Raw genomic sequence first — 10,036 nt, 5'->3', positions numbered from 1 at the left:
CATATGACTCTTAAAGCCTAAAATATTTACCATCTGGCCCTTTACACCACCTCCTGGTTAGGTCCCTGAATGACCGTGTGGAGGACAGCCGCTTTGTTGACCTGACAGCACTGCAGTTCTTTACATCAGCAGGAAACAGGTCCCTGAAATTCTGGGCCCATTTGCTCCCACAGTTTACCCTACTCTCACAGTACATTCTTACTCAGCAGGAGCCAGACTAGGTAGTCCCATGGGATCACCTGATGCAGATGACATGACTGCCAGTTGTTAGTGCCATGCAGGATGACCACTTACGCCCCTGGGGCAGTGCTCCCCTCCAGGACTCACCCCCAGGCCAAAACTTCCCACAGGTGCTCTCCCTCACTCAGTCCTACGACCAGATGGATCCCAGGGGGTCTGAACCCCTAATTACAGCCCAGCATCAAGGGTCTTGGGAGGGGTGAATATAATGAGATTTCTGCTCATTGATCTGAGTATCAAAAGGAAGAAGGTCTTTGAAGTTCGAGGAAAGGGCTGCAGTAACAATGACTCTTAACAAAGGCAATGTCTGGTCACTTAACTGGTAGTCATGATGATGGACAACGTTACCCCTGCCCTTATATTACAAAGTGACATCAATGGTCCTCTTTTCCCATTGAGCAACTTAGTTTTGGTTATATGCTTTTGTAAATCAGTTAGAGGGGTAATTATGTTTCTTTATTCACTTTTTATTTTTACTATCCTTTTAGTTTTTAAATGTACAATGACACATTTTCCATGCTTACCTTTAATTCACAGTAAGTTATATCAGTCTTCCTTTTATGGAAATAGTGTGAAATTTTCCTTTTTTTTTTTTTTATCATGTTAGCATGATCTCAATGCGCAATTTTTGTTTTTAAAGATTGGCACCTGAGCTAACATCTGTTGCCAATCATTTTTTTTTCTTTTGTGTCTCCCCAAAGCCCCCCAGTACATAGTTGTACATTCTAGTTGTAGGCCTTTCTGGTTGTGCTATGTGAGACGCTGTCTCAGGGTGGCCTGATGAGTGGTGCGATGTCTGGGCCCGGGATCCAAACCAGTGAATCCCTGGGCCACCGAAGTGGAGCGCACAAATGTAATCCCTTGACCGTGGGGCTGGCCCGGTAAAATTTCCTTTGTGAATGAGTGTATAAAAGTACAAAGAATGAACTCATTTAAGAAAAACTGCTAATAATAGTACAGATGGTATGCTGATACGGTAAAAAACATGTTAGTATGAGAATAACTGAGGTTCCAAAAACACTGCTTATGTCTGGGTTGCACTGGAAAATATCATAGAATTCTAGTTTCACAGAATGTTGATCAAGGGTGGACTTTGCATGAGAGATCACCAACCCGTAGCCTCCCCCACCTCTCACCTCCCCATTCCCAGAAAGGAACCCCAGATATCACCCAGTGGGGTTCCCTGACCTCTGGTCTCTCAGTGCATTGCTCTCCACCATGAAGGCTCTGCCTGATTAATCCCATGGTTAACAGACAAAGTCAAGTGAAGGGCCCAGTAGGACAGGGGCTCATGCTAGTTCAGTGCTTGTTCTCCAGATACCTACTGAATGAATTGATGGAGATGGAGAGGTTTGGGGAGCTAATTTGGAGCCCCCAGAGGTGTCTTCTCTCCTAAGACCTGTCCGATCACTTAGGAGTTAAGGCCAGTTCCTAGGATTTTAGTCTTCAGACCATGCAGTTCCACCTGGGATAACTTCTGGAGTTCCCCAAGGCAAAAAAGGTAATCCCAGTCACCTTCCGCTGAAACAAGAAGAGCTGATTCGCTTACAGCTAATGTGACGCAGGGAGATTACACATGTTAAGTAAAACTGAGCTCTGGCTTTAGGCTTCACAGACATCAACCTCTCCCATCACTTCTGTAAAGTCATCATGAGCCAGGAATCGGCTTCCAGGCTGCAGCCGGACAGCAAGGTCTGGGAGCGGCCCCCTCTGTTTGTAGGATTGGTTGGTATCACAAGGAGAGATGTGGTTGAACATTGGAGTTGGGAAAATAATTCATCCCTGACTTTTATATTTTGCTAAGTCAGCACCCTAGAATCTTCATAGGCTAAGAGGCAGGGCTGTGTTCCCAGGTTGCAAAGGCCAGCTGCCCAGGGTAAAGGCATGATTGTTATGCCTTAACAGGTGTGTGTGTGTGATTACGTTTGTGTGTGTGTGTGTGTGTGTGTGTGTGTGTGTGCGCGCGGTAAGTGATTAGAAACAGCCTTGTGGTCTGCTATGGGAACCACCCAGATTGTCCCCTGTGGATAGAGACAGGGGTGCTCTCCATTGCGGTGTGCTTTATGACCCGGGTTTCTTTCCTGGATAAAAGTAAGGGAGGAACACAGGCTGGGTCAGTCTTTACAGAAGCAATGAGCTCTGGGGACTGACTCTAATGCTGTCACAGAGTCTTCACCCCACCACTGGGCTCCCTCTCTGGCCTGCCACGTTGTCTAGAAGTAGTGCAAATGAGCATCCCTTTTTGAATCTGCGTCTCCAGAAGCTTTGTTTCAGCTTTTAAAAAACAAACTTGAACTGAGTTCATTCTGCAGTTCTTATTGGCTTTATTCAGCAATTTATAATTGGGCAGCATCCCATCTGGCAGATAGAAAGTAGCTCTGAAGAGCCGTACAAAATGGAAAGACTTGTATAGGCAGAAAAAGGTGGGAAAAGGAAGTTACTAGCAAAGAGAGGACTTTTTGGGGCAAGGTCACCTTCCTTTAGGGGAAGGCAGGGGCCTTTCAGGCAGATGAACTCACTAGTGCTGACCTTGTAATTCCTGATTGACTGGTGTAAGATTCCGCTTTTGGGAGAGGTTGTAACTCTAATTGTTAGGTATTAAGTCTTGGTTGATTGGTGAGTTGGGCTTAGCCCAAGTGATTTCATTTTGGGCCAGTTGTGTCCTGTTTAACAATCTCTGCTTCTGATCAGACTCTCAGCTGAGAGATGTTATCAGATTTAATGGACTTGCACGACTCCCAGCTGCTGCTCTGAAGTTCTCCCATTTTTGAAGTTCCCTGTGGGGTAGTTACAGGTCATGACCTCTTTTTGCTGGATGTCTGTAGTATTTACAGGTCACGACTTTGGGCTCACATTTTTTTCAAGTGGGTCATTCTTTTCATTTTTTTTCCTGATGTTCCAGTCTTAGGGAGATCACTTGCCTGGTGGTGAGAAGCCGCGAACGTGCATTTAATGCTTTGAGAAACACAGTGCACCAGGGATACTAATACTATTATGTTCATCATAAGCAGCATCCTGCCCAATGGTGGAGTGCACTTCGATGCCATGGTCCCCAAGGCCCAAACCAATCAAAATCAAATAAATCAAAGAAAGACCCCATTGGAGGAATTGCTTTCTTATGCCAAGTGCCTTGTTCACTAATGTTATGTAGCTGAGTTTCAACTTCCCCAAAGTGTTAATCCAGGGGCAGCAAGTGATGGTGTTCACAGCACAGACACCTCCTTGTTCAGTTTAAAAATAATCAAGGCTATTCTGTTATCAAGAACAATCTTGGCCAGAGAATCTAGGGATTTTTTTTGTATAGCTATTTCTTGAGTGGCAGATTCTGCAATATTTTCAAGACTTAAGGTTTCTGATCGTAGCCTCATTTGTACTCACTCCTAAGCAGAGAAGTAGGGCCCTACCAAAGGAAGTGAATGTCAAATCATGAATGCTTCCTGGTAGGTCTTTCTTATCTTAACGACATAAATGCAGGGGAGTTGACCAATGAGGTGTCTTTAGTTGGTTGGTAAACAGTTAGGGGCACAGTTAGATAACCTAAGAGGCATTGTCTGGTTATGCATCAGCCGTCCAGGCTTTCAGAGGACCAAGGAGAATGATAACTCCCACAAAGATAAATCCTGTCAGGGCCAAACCATCCCCACTAAGGTGGCACTGTTAAGGATTCCATTTGCAGAGATTGTTGCATTTACCTGTTCAAACCGAAGGTCAGTTGGGTTTTCAGTGCATTCAGGAAGTAAATCTCCTAACCTGCAAGAAAATGTTTTTCTAAATTCCCTGTCGATTTAGGTACTGGTGGTGAGATGTTTTCGTGGTTGTGGGTAGATCTGATTTGGATACTGATAAGAATGTGGCAGTGCAAATGTCATGGACAGATTGGAGTTTTTGATGACCAGTCCAGCAGTCTGAAAGGTCATCTCCCTTGCAATGGCAGTGGAGATACGGATGATGGTGTTATCTTTCCAGCCAATGGCCGAGTAAAGGAAAGAAAAACAAGAAGAAAGGGTTTCATGCTTAAAGTAAGAAGTCTTGATTCATTGTCTTGGGTGAAAGCAGTATACCTTGATGTCAGCTACATCTTTCCTTAACCAGGGTGATTTGGAGGTCTCTAGTGTTTGCACAGGACTGATATCAGGTGGAGCCTTCTCGAGGTGTGAGATGGGTACCTGAGGTTCAATGCTTTCTTGTTTGCAGCGGTGTCCGTGGTCAGGAGCACTTGGTAAGTTCCTTTCCATGAGTCTCGTTTTTGCCAAAACATCAGAGTAAAACAATAACTGTCTGTAAGTGACAACAGACCTAAAAAATGCCCACTGTTAAAGATCAGATGAGAGCTCACTTGATAAGGAAATGTGGTTATTTCTGTGACATGCTTTATTTTAAGATAACTGGAATTATGACTGATAACATTATACCAGGACATATCAGATTTCCAGAAATTTCATACAATTTTTAGAACATTTATATTAATAACATGTACTCATATAAATATAATGTAGTTACTACTTCTTATTTGATAATGCTTGTCATGTAATTTGTCAAATAAGTCTAATTAGTTTAATGTCTCTTTTTCTTCATAAGGAGAGAAAACAAATCCTTTGAGATGTTCCAGGGGCCCTCTGGAAAAATCTCAAATCTTTTTCAGTTCAAAAAGACATCATTTAGAATTTGATTTTTCTGAAGTTGGTCAAAAATGTCAAAAAAATTTAAAACACTTGGTCAAATAGGCTCGTAAGTCACTGTGAAAGCATACTTAGTTATCTGTTTAACCATGGTAACAATTAAAGACTTTGTAGGCAAAAACAGAAAGTTAAATAGTTTTTAAAATACTTAGCTCTACTAATAGAGGAGACTCAGTTTCTTAATCAATCAAATACCTGATATAGACAAGATAAAACACAGGAAATTCCTTTGATAAAACCCAGAATCTTTGTTTCCTAGGCAGTTTAATTTAAAAGGGAAACGAAAACCTTTCTCAATCTCTTATCGGGAGCAGACCAATAGTCCTAGAAAACTTTGTTCTTTTATCAGAGAGAAGACCAATTCTAATCTTGTTCAGTGTACTTTTGATATTAAAATTCATTCATTCATCTTTTAAAAAACTTAGATATATTCCAATCTTAGCCAGCTTGACCATACCTATCATTCTTTTCCCAAGATTACTTTTGCACAAAACTTCTATAATTTTGTCCTATATATACTTTTTCTTTTTCCTCATTTTGAAATAACCATCCTCAATTTAGGGCAAAATTACTTTCTTTTACCTCAAGAAAAATGTATCTCCCTTCCTCATACCTTCTCTTACTGAAAACACACATCTTACCTTCTTTGCATGCAGAGATGCTTCCCTTATTATTTCTAGTAGGTTTAATGACATATATTACAATTCTTATTCCTTAAAAGCCTTAATTTCCAGTGAAAATTAAGGAGTAAACAATTGTAGATTGTTCTGCCAGCATGCATTAGATTGGCAAATTTATTAATACTGTTTTGTGCTGCATCACAACATTTTATTCAATAACAGATGGCATATATGATGGTGATTACATATGGGTATAATGTAACTGAAAAATAACTATTGCCAGTGACATCATAGTCAATGTAATGTCATAGCACAACGCACTACTCATGTGTTTGTGGTGATGCTGGTGTAAACAAGCCTATTGTGCTGCCAGTCATATAAATGGATAGCCCATACAATTATATACAGTACACAATACTTGAGAATAAAAATAAATGACTGTGACTAGTTTATGAATTTATTCTTCTATACTTTTTCTCATTGTTTTAGAGTGTATTCTTTCTGCTTATAGAGAAATTTGCTATAAAACAGTATGCCGTATTATGTCAGCAGCCACTTCATGATCTTGTGTTTACCACATCTCTTGTTTGCATCTATCCTCTTGTTTTTGATTTAGTCTAGTGTTTTCTTGTTTATCAAGACGCCCTAGGCATACAAAATCCATAGATAACGTTTCAAGTAAGAGGTCCTATGAAGTGATTGACCCGAAAAAAACATTAAAAATAATTATGGACTAGAATGTTGGAAAATTAGTGATGGCTATTGTTCTCTAGTCAGGCATGCCCCATTCCACCATAGCTATGGTCTTGAAGAACAAGAACAAAGTGATGGAAGCTGTTAAAGGATCTGCTACATTGAAGGCAATACGACTAACACAATTTCAAGAAGGGCCTATATCCAACATGGAGAAACTTCTACCTGAGTTGAAAACCAGATACAGAAGCGTCCCTCTCTCAGTGCCATGATGATCACAGCCAAAGCATAAATTTATTCAGCTGTTGAAGGAAAAGGCTGGAGCGGATGCATATTAAATTTACTGCTAGCTCTGAGTGGTTTAAACAACTCAAGGATTGGTATTCATTACAAAATGTGAAAGTGAGTGGTGAGTCTGCAAGTGCTGATGTGAAGGCAGCTGAATAATTTTTGGAAATTCTAGATAAGGTGATTGTGGAGGAAAATTACTTGCCATAGCAAATATTCAATATGGATGAAAGCTCCCTAGTCTGGAAAGGAATACCTGAAAGGGCTGTCATCCATAAGGAGGCCAAGTCAATGCCAGATTTCAAGGCTTTTAGGAGAGGATAATAGTCTTGCTTGAGGGCAATGTTGCAGGCTACAAATTGAAACCCTTTGTGATCTGGCAGCGTAAGCACCCAGGGCCTTCAAGCACATCCATAAGCACACACTGCCAGTGTACCACAGGAGCAATGAGAAGTCAAGTAACCAAGAAGATTTGGGGAAACTATTTAAGTAGACATACCATATAATATAAGTATTGCTGAGAAGTTCTCCTAAAAACTCTTATCTCACTTATAAGTATCTAAATCATTGCTCCCCGAAATTATGTGTAGACTAACCATGAAAAATTCTTGAGATATTAGACAAAGTAAGCCATCATTCTGTTATTTTTCTTGGTGACGAATTTTGTAACGGAGATACTGTGAGATTTTTGACTAGTAAACCCAGGTAGAGAAAAAGTTTATGTGTGCATTATATTTAATCCTGATAACTCTGAAGACATATCTAATTTAATTAAACCAACAAACTTAAACTAGCTTTAATATCCGATATATTCCCAGATCACATGAACCTGAAAAGCCTTTGGGTTAATTCCTATTATATTTCTGTGAACATTAGGAATACTTAATTTAGCACTAGTTTGTGTTTAACCAATTAAGTAGAGCTAGTTTACAAGTTAATTTTAGGAATACCATCTGGAGGTAGAAAAATATCATACGTCTATAACATACATACATAGACATATATAAACATTCAGACAAACATAAACAGAGATCTTACAGCTTTTGTCTGAAAGTCTTATCCATGATACACGTATGATGATACCAAATTCACTAGTTATGAAAGAAGTTGGATCCAAATTTTGTTTCTGGCAGATGGAATAAATTAAGGTTACCTGCTCAAATGGCTAAAGCTTTTTACAAATATTTGTGGAGAAGATGATTAAGATTTTTCATTTGCCTAAGTTGCAAATAATCTTTCCCTATTTTGTTTTTCTTCTGATAAGAATTTCCTCCTTGAAGTTTGCATTTCAAAAACATGACCTAGATAGTGTTCCTGGAGAAGACCAGGTAGCATATTTCTATCTCAAAGGCAAAGGAAAAGAATGCAACTTCCTCCAAGAAGGACGTTTGTTTTCTGAGGTTAGAATTTGTACACTATTTGCAAGCCTCTTGAGAGAAATCGGGGAGTTTTTGGGATTGGTAAAAACGATAGGTAGACTTTGAATTGCTCCTAGAGCTGCATTTCTGGTTTTGCAAAGATTTGTAAGAGAAGGACGGATGCTTTTAGTTCTTCAAGGAACTGGGTTGCAGCTGAAAACATATCAAGGGCCTAATCGGCTTGTGCGACCATGCTATCTCCACATTGCTCTTTCTTTTATTATCTGAAAGACGATTTCCAAGCAGGATGGAAATCAAAAGATTTTTATGTTCTGGATTTAGAACTTTGCTTTTGGAATGTTTTTCTCTTCCTGTTGGTACATTTAGCGTCGGGGATGAGTCCTAGACAAAGTTTCTATCAGTCTCTGAATATCAACTTTAGTTTTGGTCAACTTTTGACATTAGAAATACTTGAAAAATCCTTTCAAATATCTTGCCAGTTTTCAGCTGGAACAAACAGTAAGTATTTTGGCAGTATTGATCAACCCCCATGGACCCAAGGAGCATCCCTAAAGAGGGTACAAAGACCCAATGGGTCAGGATCTGGACAAGAAAGTGCAACGTGAAATTTTATTTTTCTCTCTCAACTGGGCACTGCCGAAAGAGATTCAGGAGAGCTGACCCTGGTAAGAATTCTCACCCTTTGCTGGCTTCTGTCAGTTTTCCCAGGATCCCTTCTGTAGGTTCTAGTATCTACTAGAATTTAGCAAATTTTGCGTAATTTCAATTTTAGTTTCTCTTGGCCGTTTAAAGGAATAATGTAGCAGTTTACCAGAAATCCATAAGAGTTCCATCAACTCTGGGAAGCATCCTTAAGGGGGCCCTCTTATGAGGGTAGATATGAGCGTGTTTGTCAGGCCACTAACTTGGTGGACTTCTGTTTATGGTCGTACAGTCTCTTCAGGGTGGAAAGACAGTTCAGACAGAGGCTTGGGGACTATCAGTAGTAGAGTGCTCAGTGAAAGGAGGATAGACGGAAGCCATAGGAGTCTTGCCTGTCTTAGTCTTTTGTTTTATGTACCTCTTGTGTCTTTAACTTTTCCTTAGTGTTTTGCAATGAATCTTTCAGTGAAGTTACTTTGGGATCTTGAAGCCTTTTGGACGCTTCTGCATATCAATTAAAATAGTTATCCCATTTTGTCTTTTGATTTGAGAGCACTTGCTTTTAAATTCACTTCTTAAGTGAACAATGCTGTCTAATTGCAAAATTCCTCATAAGGGTCATTGTGATTTTAGGTTAAGGGCTGGCAGCAATTTAGTAGGATGCCAGCTGCAAATGAAGTTCAACCCACATTTCTGTCTCGAGATATCCAGCCACAGATGAGGTGCAATCCACACTTCTTTCTGGCCATCTGTTGGGGCCCCCAATGTGACAGTTATCAAGCCAAGTTCTCTGGACATAAAACAAGCTTAGTAATATTTTGCCATTTTTGTAGATATCTCCAGCTTCTGGGAACACAGTTCATAGACATAAAATCAGCGGTTGTGCTGGAAGGTGGTGTACTCAATTGTTTAAAACTTAAAGATCCTGGGGCTTGCCCGGTGGCCGAGTGGTTAAGTTCGTGCGCTCCGCTGCAGGCGGCCCAGTGTCTCGTTGGTTCGAATCCTGGGCGCAGACATGGCACTGCTCATCAAGCCACGCTGAGGCAGCGTCCCACATGCCACAACTAGAAGGACCCACAACGAAGAATATACAACTATGTACTGGGGAGCTTGGGGGAGAAAAAGAAAAAAAAATAAAAAAACTTAAAGATCCTATTTATTTAACTAAAGCTTGCGTCCCTCAGAGCCAAAATTAATACCTGAGTGATGTGCCCCTGCGTTGGAGACTGTCTGAGGTTTTACACCATACCTCATTGCACAGAAATTTGCTTGAGGCCAGGAGGTGACACAGTATCAATCTAACCTATTCGTGACCGACTTATCCTCACAAGGGAGTCTTAGAGTTAGGTGGTGAGTGCTCTAAGAGCTTTGAAGTGCTTGACCCATGCCCACCAATTTTGTGGCTTTTGGCCTCCAAGATTCCCATTAGCAATAGCCTTTTACTATACAAAAAAAGACAAAGAAGTATGTGCATATTAACACACAAGCAGTGAAC

This window comes from Equus asinus, chromosome 28 (genome assembly GCF_041296235.1).
Source record: "Equus asinus isolate D_3611 breed Donkey chromosome 28, EquAss-T2T_v2, whole genome shotgun sequence".
Classification (NCBI taxonomy): Eukaryota; Metazoa; Chordata; class Mammalia; order Perissodactyla; family Equidae; genus Equus; species Equus asinus.
This window is presented reverse-complemented; position numbering follows the sequence as displayed.